At 40.7% G+C, this 21784-nt stretch overlaps 1 long non-coding RNA gene across 1 annotated transcript in view; it reads right to left on the reverse strand.

The window, feature by feature from the left end:
* LOC144377053 (uncharacterized) overlaps nucleotides 1–21784 on the reverse strand; it is a 47242-nt gene that overhangs the window by 11463 nt on the left and 13995 nt on the right. The window contains exons 2-3 of the long non-coding RNA XR_013437620.1: nucleotides 3921–4109; nucleotides 2884–2968 (exon numbers count right to left, since the gene is read on the reverse strand). This is a non-coding gene — a long non-coding RNA (uncharacterized LOC144377053). The remainder of the gene's footprint in view (nucleotides 1–2883; nucleotides 2969–3920; nucleotides 4110–21784) is intronic.

Here is a 21784-nt window from a genome sequence, read left to right on the forward strand (position 1 = left end):
AGCCACTTAAATCCTCAGGGTCTCCATTTCTTCTTCATTTATAAGACAATGGAGATAACAATTCACATGCTAGGATGACTATAAAGATTAAGGTAGGCATGCCACTCACTGAGTTTTAGATGTCTGCTGCAGACCTGCTATGGGCCCCACACCGCATTAGGTGATAGGGAATCAGAGGTGGACACACTGCTAAAGGTCAGAAGTACCTCAGCATCCAGGGAGCAAGAAAGACAATAAACAATGAAATGAGCTCATTCTGCAGTGATGACAGTCATACAACTTGGTAAAGCATGCTGGCAGGCAAGTGGCCTCTACATGGGCAGTAGAAGGACGTTTTCCATTATTTGTGAAAGGTACAGATTTAAAACTTAGAAAAATAGCCATATCTCTATGACTAATAATGATGTTTATTCATTCAACAAACATTCCTTGAGTCTCTGCCAGGCACTCTATTAGGCATACAATAGAGACTACAATAGAGAGCAAAGCAGAAAATGCCCCGTTCTGCTGCAGCTGGCATTATGCATTTTCTTTTACAGTTAATCTAGTTTTCCTTTTTAAATAAGCTTAAGTTTGAAAAATGCAATCTTCCTCATTAAGCAAACAGTGCTGGTTGGTCGGCAGATTTCGCCAAGTGGTGATGGTGACAAAACATGAGCCTGTTGCAGGATGTGCTGAGCCCACACAGCTCCCTGAATGGCCAGGAGGAGGAGGGTCTGCAGGTGCTGTCTCGTTCCCTTCCTCCCGGGCTCTGCTGGCCTCTGCTGGCTTCTGCTGCCCCTTCCAGTTTCTATCTCGACTCTGTCTCTTTCTTTGACTATGTCTTGAGGCTTACCCACAGGAAATCAGAGGATGCCCACTGCACAATTACAAGAAGGGACCTCCTAATAGAAATCGCAGAGGTAAATATCCATGAATCCAGGAAATCTCAAAGAAAGAAATATTTAGAAAGAATGTGTTTTTTCACTTTTTCTTATGATATAATTGGCAAATCATGAGTTGTACTACAGAGAGCCTAGTGTTTTGAATTTACTGATATCCCACAATTTTCTGTCAAAACACCCATGTTAGTAGGCCACATCATTCCTGCATCCTACATCAATGCCACATACTTGAGAACAATTTGTATATCAATGTCACCTGGCCTCAGCAGTTCAATGAACAATGGATATATGTCCTCATGTGCTGCTGCCCTACCTGAATGCTTTTGACTCCTCCCACAGGGAAACAGGAGAACAGGAATTAAGGAACTAGACGGTGACTTTTATTTCCATAAATTCATTTCACATTACCCATCCAACACTCAAGCTAACTCTCTTTGTCTCTCTCTCTCTCTCTCTCTCTCTCTCTCTCTCTCTCTCTCTCAGTACTGGGGATTGAACCCAAGAATGCTCTACCACTAAGCTACATCCCCAGATGATGATGATGATGATGATGATGATGATTAAATCTGAAACAGGGTCTAGAGAAGTTGCCCAGGCTGTCCTCGAACTTTTGATCCTCCTTCCTCAGCCTCCAGAGTAAATGAAATTACTTTGAGAACCATGCCTGGCTCTCAAACAGGTACCATTCTTACAAAGATCTCTGTTCAGTCCACAGATGGTGACTTAAGTGGACATTCGGAGTAGAAGGCAAATATGATCAAATGAAATCCTATGAAGCATTTTAAAAACTGACGCCTAAGGGTGACCACAGTGAGTTCGGTATTTGCGGCCAGGGCTGGGGGAACGGGGAGCTGCGCCTTGGCAACCTCAGTTCAATAAGCAGTGCTACACAGAGCTCGCTCTCTGCCTCCCTCACTCAACAAAGGCTCCTCTAGCTCCTGCTGCCTGGCTGCCTCGTGCGGTTCTGCTACACTAAGGTGGACAAAAAGATGAATCTATCCTGTGAGAAAGCTCTTAGTCAAACTGTCACACAAATATAAAATTACAAACCGTAGGGAGTGCCATGCAGAAAAGGTAAATCTAAAACAAAACAAAACAAGGAAAGGAATCTGTCTCAGGCCAAAGAGTCGGGATGACCTGAGAGCAGAAGAGCGGTTGACAGGCAGAAGGGAGGGGAGGAATTCCAAGCAGAGGGAAGCAGAACCACCCTGCTGGCCTGCGGGGAGCTAAGGGCACTAAATGCTGGCAGAAGGTCCAAATAGAGGTGCAGAAGGAACGGAGGCCAGATTGGACAGGTTTGGAGAGCAACTGAAACCACAGAAGAGCTCTGAGCAGAGAAAACAATATGATCAGACGCTTATCTTCAAACCAGATGCAAGAGGCAAGACAAATCTCCATCTTCTTCCATAGTCATGAAATTTGCCCCTCTGGGGAAGCCATCCAGGGCAAGGACTACAATTCCCATCCTTCTTTGCAACTAGGTCCTGCTCCTGACTAAATCATGGCCAATGGCAGGTAAGCAGAGTTGTCAGGTGGGCGGGCTTCTAAGGCCTCGGGCAGGAGGGAGCTAGGGCGCTCTTTACTGTCTTCCACGATCCCGACCTTGTGGGATGCTTTACCAACCCTGGGCCCCGTCAGATTTTTAAATTTCTTTTTATTGTACTCTTACCCAGTTGCCTAGATAACCACAGTTTGTTCAATCCACTCACCAGTAGATGGGTATTTGGGTTCTTTACTGTTTGGGGGTATTGTGAACAAAGCTATGTACAGCTTTGTGTAGACATATGTTTTATTTTTATAGGTAAATACCTGAGAATAACTGGCTCAGTAATTGATAGAATATAACAATATACACATATGTCTGTTAAACAACGTAAGAGTTCTCCACTCCCACAGGCACTGAACAAGAGTGCCAGTTGCACCACATCCTCACCCCTCAATAGTATTGTCAGTCTTTTGAATTTTAGATATTTTAATGGGTTCTCAGTGAGCTACCTACCTTTTTATATTGGAGGGGAGGGGCTTCTTAATTGTGTTTAAGCCTTGCCGTTTTGGATTTTCTTTCACTCCCAAAGTTGATCATGCTAAATGATGAAAACAAGATCAGAAGGAAGAAGACCATTAGGTGATGATGGATTGTAGCGGGGAGGGCAGTGGGATGCAGAGAAATGGATAGATTGGCAAAGTATTTAGGAGAGAAGGGATTTGGAGTCTGGCAATGGATTAGAGTTAAGAGAATCACTCAGGTCACACAGCAGAGGAGTTGGCCTCCGACCCAGGCTTCTTTAGAGCTGGTGAATACTCCCAACCCTTGTGCTTTGTCCCCCAATGTCAGAGTCACATGTAGAACTGGAAACTGAACCCCCTTTGGCCCTGGTGAACCTGTGGTTTGGATGGTACAGTTGCTTGTGTGTGAGGAAGATGAGCAAAAGCTGAGGAATTTTTTTATAATACTGTTGCTACTTTTATTACTACTCAAGAAATGATTGTTATCTTCTTCTAATTCTAATTGCAGGTATGGGGTGTAGAATAAAAGCACTTAAATAAGAATGAGGGGTTGGGGATGTAGCTCAGTGGCAGAGTGCTTGCCTGGCACGTGCAAGGCACTGAGTTCGGTCCTCTGCCCTGGGGATGGGGTGGGGTGGGGAAAGAGGCCAGGAAATAAGAATGAGCTACCTAAAGCCAAAAATTAAATTAAGGGCTTTAGGTGAATGGTTTCTATCTCATTCAAAGCAATCCTATGTTTTTCTGCATGTTGCAGATAAGGAAACTAAGATTCAGAGATATTAAGTAACTTGCCCAAGGTCACACAGCTTGTAAGAAGTGGTATTTCTGATATTTTGGAACTTTTCTTCCAAAATGGAGAATTACAAATAGTGATATGTTGGAATTAGGATAAGTAAGAAGAATACAAGATGATCATCCATGAACCAAACACAGGCTCAACCATGGGAAAATTTCTTTAAAATTCTTGTACATGTTGCATTCTCCTCCACAAATTATCCATACTTGTTTTTATAAAGAAATACTACTCACTAGGATTAAAACTGTACAGCCTAGGAAGGATTGGTTGGATCCTCGGGCTGTCCATACCCATTTGCAAACCAGCCTGGTAGGAAGGTGAACCCACAGTCACAGGAGGCCAAGACACAAGCCCGCACCCCACTTCCTAGCTTTGTGACTTCATGTAAATTCCTTAGTGCTGCCAAGCCTTAGTTTCCCAACCTGTAAAATAAGAAAAAAAGGAAAAAACCTTTATTGGGTTATGAGTAAGAGCAAATGGAGCCAGATGTGTCACCTGTAATCCCATTGACTCTGGAGACTGAGACAGGAGGATCACGAGTTCAAAGCTAGCCTTGGCAACTTAGGGAGGCCCTAAGCAATTTAATGAGACCTGTCTCAAAATAAAACAAAAAAGGGCTGGGGGTGTGGCTCAGTGGTTAAGTGCCCCTGGGTTCAACCCTTAGTACCAAGAGTCACACACACACACAAAAAAGAGTGAATGGAGAAAAAGAAAAGGGCAAAGAGAACCACAATATATATTATTTTGAAGACTCTTTCTTCTGAACTCTCTTATCTGTCCCAACAAAAGAACATCTGAAAAGAATTCAACCATCAAAATCCCCTCTCAAGAATTTTGCAACTAGGGAAGATTCATCCTTATCAGCAGGGATGGCAACAGGTTTAGAAATCATCCAACCACATGTTGTCACAAAACCATCAAATCTCCCATCTATTCTCCTAGGGGTCTGTTTATCTTTGCTAAGAGTCATTCATTCCCTAATAGATGTTCTTCTTCCCCTTTTCCTTCCCCTGTTAAGAGAGATATATGTCCTGTGATGGTTAATTTTATGTATCAACTTGACCGGGTTACAGATGCAAAGATACCTGGCTACACATGATTTCTGGGTATGTCACTGTGTTTTCAGATGAGATTAACATTGGGATAGACGTTCTCCCTGATGTGAGTGGACATCATCCAATCCACTGAAGGCCTGAACAGAACAAAAGCTGAAAGAAGGACAACTTTTCCTTTCCACCATTGGCTACCCTGCGGCTCTGATTGCAATATTTGTGTCCCTTCCAAAATTTATGATGAAGATCAGTCACCAGTGCAGTGGTATTAAGAGGTGGAGTCTTGGGCTGAGGTTGTAGCTCAGTGCAAGAGCGCTTGCCTTAGCTCAAGTGAGGCACTGGGTTCGATCCTCAGTACCACATAAAAAATGAATGAATGAAATAGAGGTATGGTATCCATCTGCACCTAAAAATATTTTTTTTAAATTTTTTTAGTTGTAGATGGATACAGTACCTTTATTTTATTTGCATATTTTTATGTGGTACCTGGGATCAAACTCAGTGCCTCATGCATGCTAGGCAAGTGCTCTGCTCACTGAGCCACAACTCCGGCCCCCTATAAATATTTTTTAAAACTAGTCGAAGCCTTTAGGAAGTGCTTGGGCCATAAGGGCTCCACTCTCATGGATGGGATTAGAGATTTTATAGCAGGGCCCTTCATTCCCTTCCTCCAGAGGAAGACACAGCACCCAAGGCACCATCTTGGAAGCCAGTGCAGGCCCTCACCAGACACTGAACCTGCTGATGCCTTGATCTTGGGCTTTCAAGCCTGTGGGGGAATAAATTTCTGTTATTTATAAATTACCCCATCTCAGGTATTTTGTTGTATCAGCAGGAATGAACTAAGTCCAAACTAGTACCAAAAGAGCCAAAACAAACAAACAAACAAAAAAATCCAAGAGAGAGAGACTCTGGGACTCAGCCTGAATTACCTTTGACTTTCCTGGGTTACCAACTTCCAGATAGCAGACTTTTCAGCCTCCATGATCACATGAGCCAATTACTCAAAATAAATCTATCTTCTCCATCTCTATACCTATTACCATATTCTATTGCCTGGTTCTTTGGAGAGTCCCAACTAACAAGAAGACACAAGAACTAACCACCTCCTTGAGTCACATTTTTCTGTGAACTGCCACTTAGGTACTTGAATAAAAAAATCTCTTTTCTTTGGCTATAAACTCTTGTCAGTCCAGCTCATGGCTTATTTCATGTGCTAAGCTAAGACTGAATGGAGTTATCATATGTTTTTAAAATTAATTTTAATATGAGAAGCTCTTCAATGAAAGACTGAGCTTGGCATTCTCTCTCTTAAAATGATTAAGTTTCTTGGACTATCAACTTGCTCTTATTTGGAGACCTTTGAATGATCTGCCCAGGAGGCAAAGATTCTATGTCTCATCAGGAGAGTTTTCATGCCTTTTTTTTTTTTTTAAGAGAACCAATTCTTTATTTTAAGAAACAGTGACTAAGACCCTGCCTAACCAAGGGCTCATGCCTTTTAACATTTTGACAACTTCCCTAAATCAAATTTTAAATAAAGTTTTCTTGGCCTCAAACTGAGTTTGAGATCCAGAAGCCTCCTGAAAAATCTCTAAGGATATGTTCTGTCACCTTGCCAAAAGAAGGAAGTTAAACTAAGGAGGTGTATTTTCTATTTTAAGATGCAAAGGAAGCATCGTCAAATCCGAAGAGATACTTCACCTTCCCTCTATTTGTCTGGATATATGTTATTAATATAAGTATTTCAGAAACTATAGAAGGTTCCTAGAAATCTGTCAATGCTCTTGCTGTCCTGGTATAATGTTATTGCTCATAATTCCATTTATTATCTTTAAAAGTCTTGTTTCACAGAGACAACCAGATTTCCCTCTTCTTTACCTTGTAATGAATGCTCGTCATATCTTTAACTATGGATGGATTTAATCCTTGAGTCATTCACAGATTGTCCGTTTACCCTGATGCCCTCCAGGACGCTCTTGCGATCACCATAGGCCAAAGGAACTCATCTTCAACAACACGGAAAGTCTCAGAAACCCATGGCAGGGAGTATGACAGGCACACAGATGTACAGTCTTCCGATGACATTGCCTAAGTATCTTTAAGATCCAACCATCAGACTGAGGTAGGATTTCCAGAAATAATGGACAAGTTAATGGGTTCATAAAACTGCAAACCCAAGTCCAAGACACAGCAAAAATTAATTCCATGGGTCTAAATAAACAGATGAAGAATGATTATAATTTTATGGCCCCTTTGTTGGGAGCATTGTTGGGTCTTGGATATTGTATTTTGTGGATGTAAGGAAGCTCCTTCTCTGTTTTTCTTAAGCCGTCTATTACTTACAGCAGTTGAGTAGATTGTATTTCTGTAAACAGAACTAAAACCTACAGCTTTTTTTCTCTACTTGATCCCTCCAGAATTCAGAGACTTAGTTACCGAATATTCTTATTTTCATGGCTATATAGTTATTTGCGTAAGTTCAATCAAAATTTGTTCTTCTTCCAGGAGAACATAATTGGAGACATCTGTTGTATTGCCACAGCTTTAACTGCATTGCCATATTTGAGGATGATGTGCAGGGAGTCAAATACGACCTGTTTTAAGGAACAGAGTTTCTGGAGCCAATGCTTACAAAGCCCTCTCTAAAAAACCAGCCAGGCGCTTGCATTACAGGGTTCTCAGCCTTCCAGATGAGTAATGAAGGTCATTTCTGGGAAGTTTAAGAAAATTTAGGATTATTTTAAGGACCTCAAGAAGAGAGGAATTCACCTAAATCTACAGATAATTACAAGGTAAGTGTGAAGGCAAGTTCTGGGCTTTGGCTTCCTATCCTCAAGAGGCTCTTAAAAAAGTCCTGAGATTCCAGTAGAAGCAAACTTTAAAAGACTTGTGTGGATAATTACCATTTTGTGGCACTTATGCAAATTTAATAAGGCTAGACTTACTTTGATTGTCTTGGATCAAAATGGGAGCAATTGTAGAGAGAAATGTTCAGTGGAAAACTCACCTTGCATAACATCAGACTCTAGTCCTGTTCATTGTCTGAGCGATTTTGGACTCTGTAAATGGGATCTTGCCATCTTACCCAGTTTGTCAGTAATTCATGTTTCCATTTTTTTTTCTCCCATCACTGAGAACTAGAACTGCCCTTTCCCCCAAACCCTGGAAGCTGAAGCTGTACAACTTCATATAACTTCAAATGATTTATCACATAGTTTGGACCATTCAGAAAGTTCACCAGAACACCTTTTCTCCTGTGCTCTGCTCCAGGAAATAATTGTTCTTGCGACATTACCACTGGCATCCTAATTTTATCGTCTGAGCACACTTAAAGAGTCCAATGTGTAGAAATCTTCTGGAGAAGTTGCACTCTGGACTTTGAACAAATGGGTTTACAGTCTGCTCCAACCATTCATCTTTCTTTTTCTTTGACTTCCACCGATGCCTTTCATTGCAGGCCTGATTGCTTGCACCACATGGAGAGTGACTGCAGGGATTCTGCTGCTCCCACCTGCCTCTCTGCCTGCTGTGCAGCTACTCTGACCTTTCCCAAGACAGGGAGACATGTTCCATGAGATATGGAGCAATCAAATCACTTGGCTCCTTATCTGTAAAACTTGTAGGCAAGTTTCAGATGAGGCAAATGAAGAGGTCCAAACAATACCACTCTGAAGAGTCTTTCTTCCTGAACCATCCATAGCTACCTGGAAGCAGAGATTCCCAAAGGAACTCAGTGCTCACAGATCCCCTCTCCAGGAATTTTGCAACCACAGAAGATGAACTCCTGTCACTGAAGTTAAGAATTTGACACTGGGATAAGAAATCACCTAAATAGACATTGTCACAAACTATCAGACCTCCCATCTATATTCCCAAGGGTCCATTTATCTTCTCTAAGTCAAGTGACTTGCAGTAAGTGCCCTTTTCTCCTATCCTTCCCCTATTATGGTGTTTGTTATAGGAACCCCAAATTCTGTTTCCCTGAGTCACGTTTCTCTGTGAGCTAAGTAAACATGGAGTGAAATCTCTTTCCCCCTCCACTTGGCTCCGAGGCTCCCAGCACTTTGTACTTCATCTCCCAAGGCCTCAGAAGAATCCACTCCGATGCAATAACAGGGTTTTATTTTTATTGCCCCTCTTGGGCGAGGTTTGAACAACCACTTATCCTGACATTTCATTAGGCTCTTAAGAATGGTTTAGATTCTTTACATAGTCATGATCTTTGCAGGGGCCATTTAAAGTTGTTTTAAGAGCTTAGCAACTTTAACCAAAACAATATAATGGAGCCTCTGGGTGTAGGGGGGTGAGAAAGGGGGAACAGGATAAGGATACCACAAGGGTGCCACGTGGGCCCTTCTATAGGACAAATAGCTGACTCAGGGTCTTCAAATAAATAGAACTGTCCGGGAGGAGGTGAGGAAAGAAGGGAGGGAGAGGGGAACTGTTAGATAGAGGAGGCAGGCCACATGCAATGCTTGTTTGCATCCAGATTCCAATAAAGCAAGTGGTAAAGCTTTTTGGAGAAAATTTGGGAAAACTTAATATGGACTCAGTATTAGAAATTCCATTAGGACACATTCATGAATCGTTGTCAATTTGTGTGTGACAGTGACAATATGTCTGTGTGTGTTGTTTGTCCTTTTTTATTGAAGACAACACTGAAGTTTTCATGGGTGAAAAACTATAACATTTGCAATTGGCCTTAAATGGACCAGAAAAGAAAATAATGGTGTATTTTGGTGGAGGGGAGATGGAAATTAAATCAGAACCAAATATGTGAGCTGGGGGTTGTAGCTCAATGGTGGAGTGCTTGCCTCTCACGCATGAGTTCAATCCTCAGCATCACATAAAAATAAATAAATAAAATACAGGTATCATGTCCATCTACAACTAAAAATGTTTTTTTTTTAAAGAGAGAGTGAGAGAGGAGAGAGAGAGAGAGAGAATTTTTTTTTTAATATTTATTTTTAGTTCTCAGCGGATACAACATCTTTGTTGGTATGTGGTGCTGAGGATCGAACCCGGGCCGCACACACGCCAGGCGAGCGCGCTACGGCTTGAGCCACATCTCCAGCCCCTAAAAATGTTTTTTAAAAGAACAAAAAGGTTGATATTATTAAAGCTGGACAATAGATATGTGGGGGTTCATAATAACTATTGAATTTTGCATATTTGAGAAGTTAAATAAGGAAAAACAATTAAAAGGCAGATTCTGTTGCCATAGTTTGAGAAGAAATTTAGAATACACATCAAAAGCAATAAAAATGTTTATCTCTTAATTTAAAAAAAAAAAAAAGAGGGATTTTTGCAAACCTCAACAACTGATTCACAGGAATCTACCCTAGGACCTGGACATGTATGAGGCAAAATAAATAAATATTTACTCCAGAGAGGGTTACAATATAAAAACATGAAAAGCAATCATCAAAACTATCAGAAACTGGTTTTATGGTTTATGGTAAAGGAATACAGGCTGTATTATACCAACATGCAAAATGATGTTGTTGAATATTTACCAATATTGTTTTTACATATATATATATATATATATATATATAGTAAAAAATGTATACAGAAGATTAAAAAAATAGTTACAAAGTAATTGGTACACTATAATCAGACTTTTATTAACACGAGAAGAGAATATTACTATTAACATGAGAAGAGAATGTTTTATTAACATGAGAAGAGAATGTTTTATTAAAAGAGAACAAAAAAATATCTCAAAAGTCAATGGTAGTTTTCTGGAATAGAATATGGATGACTTATTTTCTATATTTTAGTTATCTATGTTGTTTAAAATTCTAAAAAGTGTGCATTTTGTTTCAGATACATTTAGAAATAATAGATTAAGATTTTTGATATTAAATATTGTGTTTTGCAAATTCAGAATGTATCATCTTCCCCTAAAATTTTTTACTTGTGTGATGATTCCCTAAGATGTACTCATTTTAAGAGTCTATCTTTGAGTTTTACATACATATACGTCTGTACCAGAAACTAGGACTCCTGGCATAGAGGAAGGGTGTGTTTCCAGCATCTCATGGGGTTTTCACCCACCCACCTTCCACTGCCCACTCCCCACTTTGACAGGCATAAAAATTGACAAGGGTGTGCTCTTCTGGAACATCTCATAAATGGGATTGTACAGTCTACCCTTTGTATCTCTGATTCATCTGTATCTTGATTCATCTATTTCCATGATTCATTCTTTTCTATTAATTATATAAAAATATTATGTAAATATATAATAATTCACTTATCCATTACTGGTTGCTGGAGCATTTGAGCTGTTCCAAGTCAGCAATTATTAGGAATAATTCTTCTCTAAACTGTTAAGTCTTTTTATGGACATATACATTCATTTCTCTTGGGTGTGTAACTAATAGTGAAATAATTGGTTAACTTTACAGTAACTATCATGTGGATTTCCAAAGTACTAATTTTTATACTAAGTATCATACAAGACTTTCAGTTGCTGTGCACCCTCGCCAATACACAGTATTATCAGTATCTGAAACTTCAGCCTCAATAATTTTTAGCAGACATTCTCCAAATGCTTAACATATTTGTAGCTGATCATACTGAAGAAACTGGGACTCTTTGAATTGCAAATGTTGGAAATCCGAGTCAATAAAATGTCAGCAAAAACAGGAACTATGGGTTCATAACAGTAGGAAGGCTGTGGAGATAAGTTGGCACTTCCCATCTTTTTCATGTCTTGGCACACACAGAAAATGGTACTGTGTAAGAGCCCACGGGGAGATCCCAAATTTAACTGACCATGGTTGCACCTGGAGGTAGGCTTCCTGGAGGTAGCCCAGTCTGAAGGAACTGGTATCTCAGGATAATGAATTTATTTCCATTGTGACCTGGTTAGAAAGCTCTGAGAGGTAACTGGTGCCACAGGAAGGAACTGCTACAGGAACCAGGCCAAAAACAGGATTAGAACTGGGGTTCAGCAGTACCAGAACTACTCACTTTCTACTGGTCTATCTCTCATCTCTTTTTATCTCTTGTTTTTCCCTTACATCTTCTGCACAGGCAGCCACCCAGAATCCTTAGCCACTATCAACTGTATATCCAAAGAATCTGAAGCGTATTAGCATCTGAGAGCTTCTATAACAAATACCAGAAACTGGGTGGCTTAAAAATAAAAATAGAAATTCAGTTGTAATTCTCAAGGTTAGAAGTCTGAAGTCAAGTTGTCCACACTCTGAAGGCTCTAGGACAGACCCTAACCCATGTCCTTCTCTTAGCTTCTGGTGTTGCCAGCAATCCTTGCTGTTCATTTGCATTAAGGCTCCACTTGGCTTACAGTATCACATCCATCAATCTTTGCTTCCATCCTCACATGGCATCTTCCTCATGTTTCTCTTTGTATTCTCTCAATTTCTTATAAAGATACTAGTCATATTGGAATAAGGTCCATCTCAATTGTGTTAGTCTTGCAATTCTATAATGAAATACCTTGGGCAATAAACTTACAAAGAGAAAAGGTTTGTTTTGGTTCATGTTCTAGAGGTTCCAGTCCAAGATGAGACATCTCTAGATCTCTGGGTCCATGCAGAAGGTAGCACATATCTGTGGCAACATATGGCAGAACAAGATGCTTAGATCAAGAGTCAGGAAACAGAGAAGAGATCAGGAGAGGAAAAGACCAGGATCCCACAATCCCCTTTGAGGACATGCCTACAATGACCTAAAGACCTCACACTGGCTCCACCTACTAAAAAGTCCTACCACCTCTCAATAGCACCACCTTGGAGACCAAGCCTTCACCACATGGACTTTTGGGAGATATTATCCATATTCAAACCATAGCATAAGATACATATGAACTCATCTTAATAAGAGAATATCTACAAAGACCCTACTTCCAGATGAGATCATATTCATAGGTACAAGGGATTAGAATTTCAACACATCTTAGGGGGAATGCAATTTAACCTACAACAGGAGGGTCACTCGTCTTCTACAATTCCTGACACTGGACAAGTTCTGACTTTGGCCACATATCCAATCCTTTAACTTATTACCATGCCCCAAAGATGGTTAGGTTGGGTCACACCATCAACCTTATTGGAAAGCTAGAGGTGTGTGTGGCAGTGGGCAATATTTTGACTGGCACATATTCAAAAATCACATGGAGAAAGAATTCCCCAAAGAAACCAAAAGTAGTATAACCAGTATAAGCAAGGCAGATAAAAATAGCATCTGCCACAGTTCACTCTGACCTGTAAGTTAAATTGTTCAGTTTTCTTGTGTTATATTTATTATGAACTCCTTTCTGGGATTCACCCAGAATTTATGTTGGGTTCAATTTTGTGAATATTTAAATGAGATACTTAAAAACAGACACCCCAAATTACTGGCAGCTTTACAATCTTTCTAGTATAAAACTGTCAAGCCTATGCAAGATTTCCTGTCTGCGGAGAGACCTCATCGATATTGCCTTAATCTCTGCATCAAAGTCAGTGTAGGTTCATTTCAAAGAATGTTTTTGGCACAATTATGAACTTAGATGTGTATCAAACCATTACAAGTAGTTATTCTGAGAGGTAGGCTTGGAGGTGGGGGGCTGCTAAAGGTGCATTGTGTCCACTTAAAATTCCTGTTGAAGCCCCAAGCCCCAGTACTCAGAAAGTGACTATATTTGAAGATAGACCTTTAATGAGGTAATTAAGATAAAATGTAGTTGAGTTGGTGGGTCCTTGCCCAATATGATTGGTGTTCTTACAAAAAAAGATTAGGACACAGACAGACCTGGACCAGGTGAAGACACACAGAGAAGATGCCCATCATGAGCCAAGGAAAGATGCCCCAGAAGAAACCAAGCCTGCTGACACCCCAATTTTGAACTTCTGGACCCAGAGTGCTGAGAAAATGAATTTCTGTTGTTTAGGCTGTCTATTGGTGGCTTCAGCACTTATTTGTGGCAGACTGAGCAGACGAATACAGGGACTTATAAACAACACAGGATTAAGCAGAGGTGGTGGTCCCTAGTGATGCACTGCTGCCCCTGTCCAGGCACAGACTGTTCCCTTGGGACAGTCTCCCTGCATCTGGGGCTGGTCGCATTGACCACCAGCCAGCTTCAGAGGTGGGTCCCGATTAGCTGAAGCACATTAGTGATGCTCAGCCTCTGTAGGCATAATTTTTTTCAGGAACAGGTTCATGATCTAATATGGGCCAGTGAGACTTGGAAACACATTTGCTCACGATTTCTGGGAAAGAAACTTTCTTGTTCTTCTGAGAAGGCCAGTGGGAGAGATCTCTTCCTCTTTATAGGATGTGGAAGAGAAGCAGGGAGCCCTGGGTCTATTGACTACCATCCTTGGTCATGAGTTGAGAAGGTATAACTAAGAAATGGTCTCATAGAAGGCAGAGGGTATAGAGAAGACAAGAATCTTTGAGGACATTGTCGAGTGCATATTAAATTTCGATATCTTTGCAGTTAAGTGAGCAAATAAATATTCTTTCTTACTTAAATTTGTTACTATAGCTAAAACTTCCTACTGTAGTTGTTCAAAAATCAAATCTTTTTTAAAATATCTGTATATTACTTTATAATTTTAGAAAAACAACTAAAAGCAAATGAAAGCATGAAAGCCCAAGGAATTATTTTGAAAAATTCCACAGTAAGAACATTAAAAAAAAGGAGGAACCCCTACAGAGCCTATTCTAGAAACCAAATAAAATCATTACAAGCAATTACACTACACAGTTATTCTTTTTGGGGGGATGGGTACCAGGGATTCAACTCAGAGGCACTGAGCTATATCCCCATCCCTATTTTGTATTTTATTTAGAGACAGGTCTCAATGGGTTGCTTAGGGCCTTGCTAATTTGTTGAGGCTGGCTTTGAACTCGCGATCTTCCTGTCTCAGCCTCCAGAGTTGCTGGGATTACAGACACACGCCATGGCATCCAACTTCCACAGTTATTCTTTACAGGGTGTTGAATGACAGGCTCTGTACTAAGCATATTCTATTCAATACCTCATTTAATCCATACAATAATTCCACAAAGAGGAATCTGTAAATGTCTCCATTTTGCAGAGGAGATACAATGATTCCAAGAGTATAAATAATCTGTTCAATGTTGCACGGCATGAAAAGGACTAAACGAAGATTGAGTCCCTCTCATGAAGGTCCAAAGTCCCCACTCTGAACCAATCTAATACTAATCCTCACACAGCCTTGCAAGGTAAGGCTGATACTAGCTGAGAAAATTATTACCCACAGAAAGTCAGAACATAGGGGAGGTCCCACAGCTACTGATTATGCAAAAAGGTGAACTGCAGGGCACAGGGTATTAAATTTTAGAGATTAATAGGCAAGATGAAGGATATATGGAAAGAATGGACAGAAGTTGGCCTTATGATTCTGAGTTCATCAATTACCTTTTGTACTTAAAGAACTAAGTCCTAGAGAAGCTTTGGATCTTGCCCAAGACAAAACAGCAGAGGTACAACCAGGACATGAGTCTGCTGTCAACTGGAACTTTTTTCAAACACCTAACAGTGTATTTGATGAACAGCATGTGTAGGGTGGCTGCTGAATATGCTCGATTTGGGAACTTCTTCCCTTCTCAATGCAGTAGGCCCAGTGTTCCATGTTTATCTGGTAATAGCTCCTCGTCTTTCCCATAGAACAATCCCTACCCTCCTGCTCACAGACTTGGAAGGACTGCTAAGTCCTCCTCCCCTGGACACGTGACCTGAGCTATCACCATCAGACTCTCTCTGGGGAGAATTCGAACTTTGGTTGTAGATTATTTTAACAATAAATTTCTGAAAAAATTTATATTCAATGTCTGTGGTTCACCCTTTTTAAAACCCTTTTTCAATAAAGGCTTTTTTTTTCAGTCACACATTAGAAAACCTAAGCAAAATATGCTTTTAAAAAAAAAAGAATCTAATGTCTTATTGAGGATCTGCAAACTATTGGTCTTGAACCAAATCCTGCCCACTGCCTGCCTTGTAAGCAGCTGACTGGCTCACAGCCATGCCTCTTGGTTTCTGTCTAGCCAAAGGCTCCGGCTGCTCCAAAGGGAAATGAGTAGCTGTGAAAGAAACAGCAGGGCCTATGAAGGCAGAAGCACTGACGATCCAGTGCTTTGCAGGATGAGCCTGGCAGTTCCTGACGTACACACATGAAAAGCCAGGTGCAGGGTGATCGCCGGGCTCAGATGACATTCTAAATCCCAGTCCCCATCTCTCAGCTACCCTGTTTTCCACCATGTGTGATTCTAGGCCTGTCCTCTATATAGCAAATGACTAACCAACTCCAAACCAAATTCGCTCAGCTTCATCCCTCCCACAGGCAAACAAAAGTCTTGGGTCACAGCCCCATTGGCCATAATGAGCCTTTTGCTGTGGACAGTGACACAGGACTCACTGGTTGGCTGAAATCAATCAGACTTCCCCCAGGAGCTAAAAGTAGAGGAGACCAGTGTTTTGCTGGCAGAGGTGAATGCCCGGATTCTGGAGGGTGGAGGGGTCCCTGCTTGCTATATTTGCTGAATCAAGTGTAAATGCAACTCCCATGGCTGATTTCAAGTAAGTCGCCTAATGTCACTGAACACAAAATTGGGAGTAGATGCACAGGAGAACATATGTACTCAGTATTTTCACCATTAACCTACAATAGACAAAATAACCCCAACTAAGCAGATAATATCAAAATGCTGCAAAAGATAGGGAACAATTAATTTTCAATATTTAACTTTACTTTCAATATTTATTACTTTTGACCTTAGAATGTCAATTGTACATTTATATAATTTAATTTTTAATGACTCAGTTGACTACTGAATTGTATTTAACAGTTGGCTCTCACGTGCTTCATCTAGCACAGCATTGGGTTAAACCCATCCAAACTATTCTGAGGAATTCTTTTACCAGAATAGAGAACAAATCAACATTAAATTGTAAAAGCAAACCAAATCCCCACACACATTATGGAACACCAATACACCATGGAATATAGGACACAGCATGTGGTTTTATAGAAATTAAATATTTATACCAGGGGATGAATCCAATGGTGACACTACACAGGATCTGGGGCCCTATGCTCTTGTACAGCCTCAAGGACCACCGGGAAGCACTAGGTATGTGCTCATTTAAGGTGTGTACCCAGAAGTCCGTAAAGCAACACATTGGCTCATACTGACAATTGTGCCAGACAGCTCCATAGAAGGAAATCAGTTCAGTTAGAGGGCCCGATACCAAAGAAATTAAAGGGCATAACCCCATGGAAATACAGATGGATAGTAAATGTTGTTCCTCTGGAACATAATTCATTGATAGAACAAATGTTCTCTGGAAACATTTGTAATAAGAAAATTAATAAATGCTTTAGTTTTGTGTACAGTGATTGACAGCTCTTGAAGGAATGTTCTATGCAGCATCTGACTTTGACTCCAGTGTTCACTCTGGAATAGACTGACACTCTCTCTCTCTCTCTCTCTCTCTCTCTCACACACACACACACAGAAATAGAAATGGAAATAGAAATGCTGAATGTTATAGCAGGAAATAGATTGAGCAGCACCTATGATTTTGGTTTTCTGACTCTAAATTCTTTCTACTCTATGAGCTCTAATCCCACAAATGTGCTTTTGTCTTGATGGGTCCACATACCCATACCTCAAAAGCTATAGTCACCAAAGAAAAAGTACTAACACAATAAAATGTGCTTCTATTTAGGTGTTTATTTTCATGGCTAATGATTCTCCATAAAGGAATTTTGCATTAACTAGACCTATTGGTGCCCAAAGAGGCAGAGGTAAATTTGGCTTCATATTTTGACTTGCAGAGAAGTAGATTCAACTCCTATAGCTATGAATAATATGCTGGTTCAGAGTTCAGGTTCTAGAGTCAGGCTGCCTGAATTCGAAGCCTTGCTCTGCCATGGCTAGCTGGGTGATGTTGGATAAATTATTTCACTCTTCTGTGGTTTAGTTTCCTCACTTGTAAAACGGGGATATTGATGGTGCTTAACTGATGAGGTTACTTAAAAAGAGTAAATGAAATTCATGAAAAATACCTGGAACCAGTGAAGACACATAATAAGCCCTGAGCAGATGGTAGTGGTTAGTACTTTTGTCATAATCAATACTAGGATCATAACTTTGTACAAATATGAGCTTCAGAAGCCCAACTTTAAATGAAATACGCTGCAGATTTGGTAATTCCTGTTAGCGTATTTCATAGTAAAATCACGGTACATTCATACATTTTTATATTATCCAAAGTTTTTCGGAAAATATTCTCTCATCATTCCTCTAATAAGGAGAGGACTAAAATCATTCTCACATTCATAAGAGAAGGAATCTGAGACCAAGAAATTTGGGGTAACTTAACTGTTAGGCACTGGAGCCAGAGTCCAGCCAGGTCACCTGACCCCAGGAGTGACCTCAGGAAGCTGCCGTCACTTTGTTGGCCTTTGGCTCCTATATCATCAGCTGCTCTTGGAACATGAACTTTCCTTGCCAGGTATAACGGCCACTGTTTGGTGCTTCCCCAGCATCAGCATCCTTCCTTTTATCGGAGAAGCCATGCGATGGGGGCAGGCCTGAGTCTACACCCGGATCCCCTTGGATTCTGAGCTGTCCAACACAATTAACCGAACTCAGACTCCTGGCCATGTGATTGGATAAGCTTTGTCACATGACCCAGTGAGCCAATGAGAGGTTGCGAATCCTAGCTCTTTAGCAGGAAACGCTGCAGAAGGGTCCTCCCCTTCCGGTGGACAATGTGGGATGAGAACTACAGTTCCTCCAGCTACTGCTGTCCTGGGAGGGAGCTGGGAGCTGTCAGGGGATGGGGATGCTTCATAGAGATAAGCAAAGGATGAAGGCGGCAGAAGAAAGCAAGCCCCAACCCCTAGTGACACCACTTGAGCTGGCAGAGAAAGCCTCATTTAAGGCCAGCACCCACTTTAGACCTTTCAGTCAGTCACATGAGTCAAAAACTTCCTTTGACTGTTGAAGCCTTCACATTGGGTTTTGGGCCACTTGCAATCAAGAGTTCTGTCTGATATAACGAGCCTCCTAACATGACCTAAACAGATGCTTGCAAGACAAGGGATGCTGTAGGCTGAACCAGTTTCACAGTCTTGACAAGGAATATATCCTCTCCATGGGGCTTGCCTCTGCTTCTGTTCCCTTCAATCTTTCATAGAGTACCTATCCAAGAGTCAATAGCCCATTTTATTCCCCATCAGGAGAGGAATATGATAGATATGAAGTGTCTCTATTATCAAAAAACCGTTGCTATGTGACTCAGATCATTAAAATCTTACTAATAAAAATAAATTGGAAAAAGTCAAGGAAACCCGCTCTCATAGGGCCAAGCCCCCATGAACACCTTTCTTTGCTATATTTGAGCTTCTGACGTTAGCCATGTAGTTAAAACCTTCTCTTCTATTTTCCTCCCCATCTCTTGAGCTTATCCTATCATCCACCCCCTCTCGATTGCTCTCCCCTTTTCCAGAAACCCAGGAACCTTCTCTGGCTACCCTGCAAGCTGCTCAAACTCCCATTTCGCTAATCCGCTTCACCTCTCCCCTGAAATCCTGTCCCAGTGCTGACTTGTGCCCACCCCAATCTCCCCCCCTGCTTCTGTCTCTGATACCATCATCCTCACTTTCAGTGAAATGTAAAATGAACAAATAGATGACACTGAGCCCCACCCGGGTGCCCATGATGATCCACACCTGGTAACTAGGCTCTGTGCATCCCTCCTCCCAGGTGTGTTGATGACAAACTCAAATGAAAATGGTGGAGTTTTCTAGATTCCCCAAATCTCAGGATGGGAAAAAAATTAGCCAATGAATCCAATGGTTCTCACATACTGGTATGAAGTATATACAAACAATGTGATCTAAACAATAGCAAAGAATTTGCTTGAATCACTGACTTTAAAGCAAAGATAGTTAAGGAGAACTGTATTAATATCAGGGACTTCTGTTTACCAGAAAACACTTCTCACAGCTAAGAGTCTCATTTCCAGCCTGGAGAAAGAGCTTCTGCAACTCATTAAGACTTGTACCCATACAGACATGACACAAAAGAGGCTATCAATAGCTAATAAGCACTTGAGAGAGTGGGCAAACTCATTACTCCCTAGGAAGAGTAAATTTGCACCACCAGAAACCCGAATGGTAAATATATATGATTTATATAAATTTATAAATCTATATGACTTATAAATCCTAAAACGGCTTTGAACTTTCCTTAAACTGCACTTAGACTACAGCATAAAGATATCCTATCTCCACCATTTAGAATAAAATAAACAGTTCATATAACAAAGTTCATTTGATCCATACCATTCTATGAAACAGGTTCTATCAGGTCAATTTTACAGATGGACTCAGAGAGGGAGAAAAGATTTGCTTCAGGTCACACAGCTAAATCAAGAGAAATCTGTGGTTTAAACCTGACCCCAGTCGGTTTCCCTACTCTTCTCCATTCTATACTACATCTACAATTCGTTGCCTTCATTAAGACAGCCAAACCCTGTGATGGAAAAAAAAAGACAAAAAAGGTGTGAAGGTACCCTGCACCCCAACTTCCCATGGCCCTATTTCACCCATTAACCCAGATACAAGTCTGCTTCTGGAAAGTGGTTTGCATCCTCCCCTTCACCAGTTTCCCACCCAGAGCCTTAGTCTAGACCAGAACCCAGCAAACTATAGCCCATGAGCCAAGTTTGGGCCATCACCTGTTTCCATAAAGTTTTATTGGAACACAGCTAGACCCATTTGTGTACCCATCCTCTGTAGCCGCTTTTGCCCTACAATGGCAGGTCATTGCAACACAAGTCCTATGACCCTCAGTGGCTAAAATATTTACTATCTGGCCCTTTGTAGAAAAGTTGGCCAATTCCTGGTCTAGAGTAACAATCTTCCCTTATAGTCAATCCCCCATAATGACCAGGAGGAGACTCATTTTGTCATGTTGTTGTCCTAAGCAACAAGCCTCCTGGTCTCTCAGGCTCTATTGGCAAAGAGAGGCATTTAGATGCTCTGGATTCTGGAAAATTCTGAAGAACCCCAAAGCTGCTTTCTCCTGACAGGCTCACCGCCTTCCTCCCAGAAGGACTTGTCTTGAGCAAGGCAACTACTGTCCTGTCTGTGAACTGCATTTACGTCTCATTACCGCACGGTGCAGTACTGATTTTGCATATCCTTTACAGTGTCACATTAAATTTGTTGCAAGCTTTATTTGATCCCAGCCTTAAACTCTACTCATGCATATTCTCTCTTCATAACTAGTTGCTTGTTGAATATGGCCAATTGCTCACGATTTACACAAAATCAAAGGGAACACTGACCAGGAGTGCTGGGCTATTAGCTCATACTCCAAATTAATTCTGAGTGTGTCGTGGATGAAAGAAAACCCACTACAAAGCTAACAGCCAGAAAAGAGGTTGAGATTTCCTAAACTAAATATCAAAAGAGAACTATTAGTAAGTTTATGGATTGTGTAGTGGTTCTAGACTTCTAAAGCCAAAGCTATTAGCTTAAATTAAATAATTTCTGCCTTGACTAAAGCCTTCACTAAAATAATACAAGGATTTCTTAAATACATCTAAATCTTGTGAACTTGAATTTTATACCAGGAAAGAAGAAAAATTTACTTTCATATTCTAGTAGTTCAACTCAATGCATAAACTTTGAATATAGTAGCTAAGGTTTTTTAAAGTCTCCAACTGGATCAGGCTCTGTTATTACATGCACTATCTCATTTAATTTTCCTACTAGCTATAAATAAGTACTGTTATTATCCCCATTTTATGATGGAGGAAATTAACACTTAGAGTGATAAAGTTGGTTGTAGAAGTTCCCAACACCATCTCCATCTCTCTCTCTTCATTCCTTTATACCCCATGGTGTCTTATATCATCAAAAGTTACCAAAGCCCATTTTCTACTAGCCGAAATCCCATTTACATGAGGGATTGGGCTACTTATTTATTCACAAAGCAGGCATTACAGACCTATTATATGCCAGGAACTGCTCTCTTTT

This window comes from Ictidomys tridecemlineatus, chromosome 4 (genome assembly GCF_052094955.1).
Source record: "Ictidomys tridecemlineatus isolate mIctTri1 chromosome 4, mIctTri1.hap1, whole genome shotgun sequence".
NCBI classification, from domain to species: Eukaryota; Metazoa; Chordata; class Mammalia; order Rodentia; family Sciuridae; genus Ictidomys; species Ictidomys tridecemlineatus.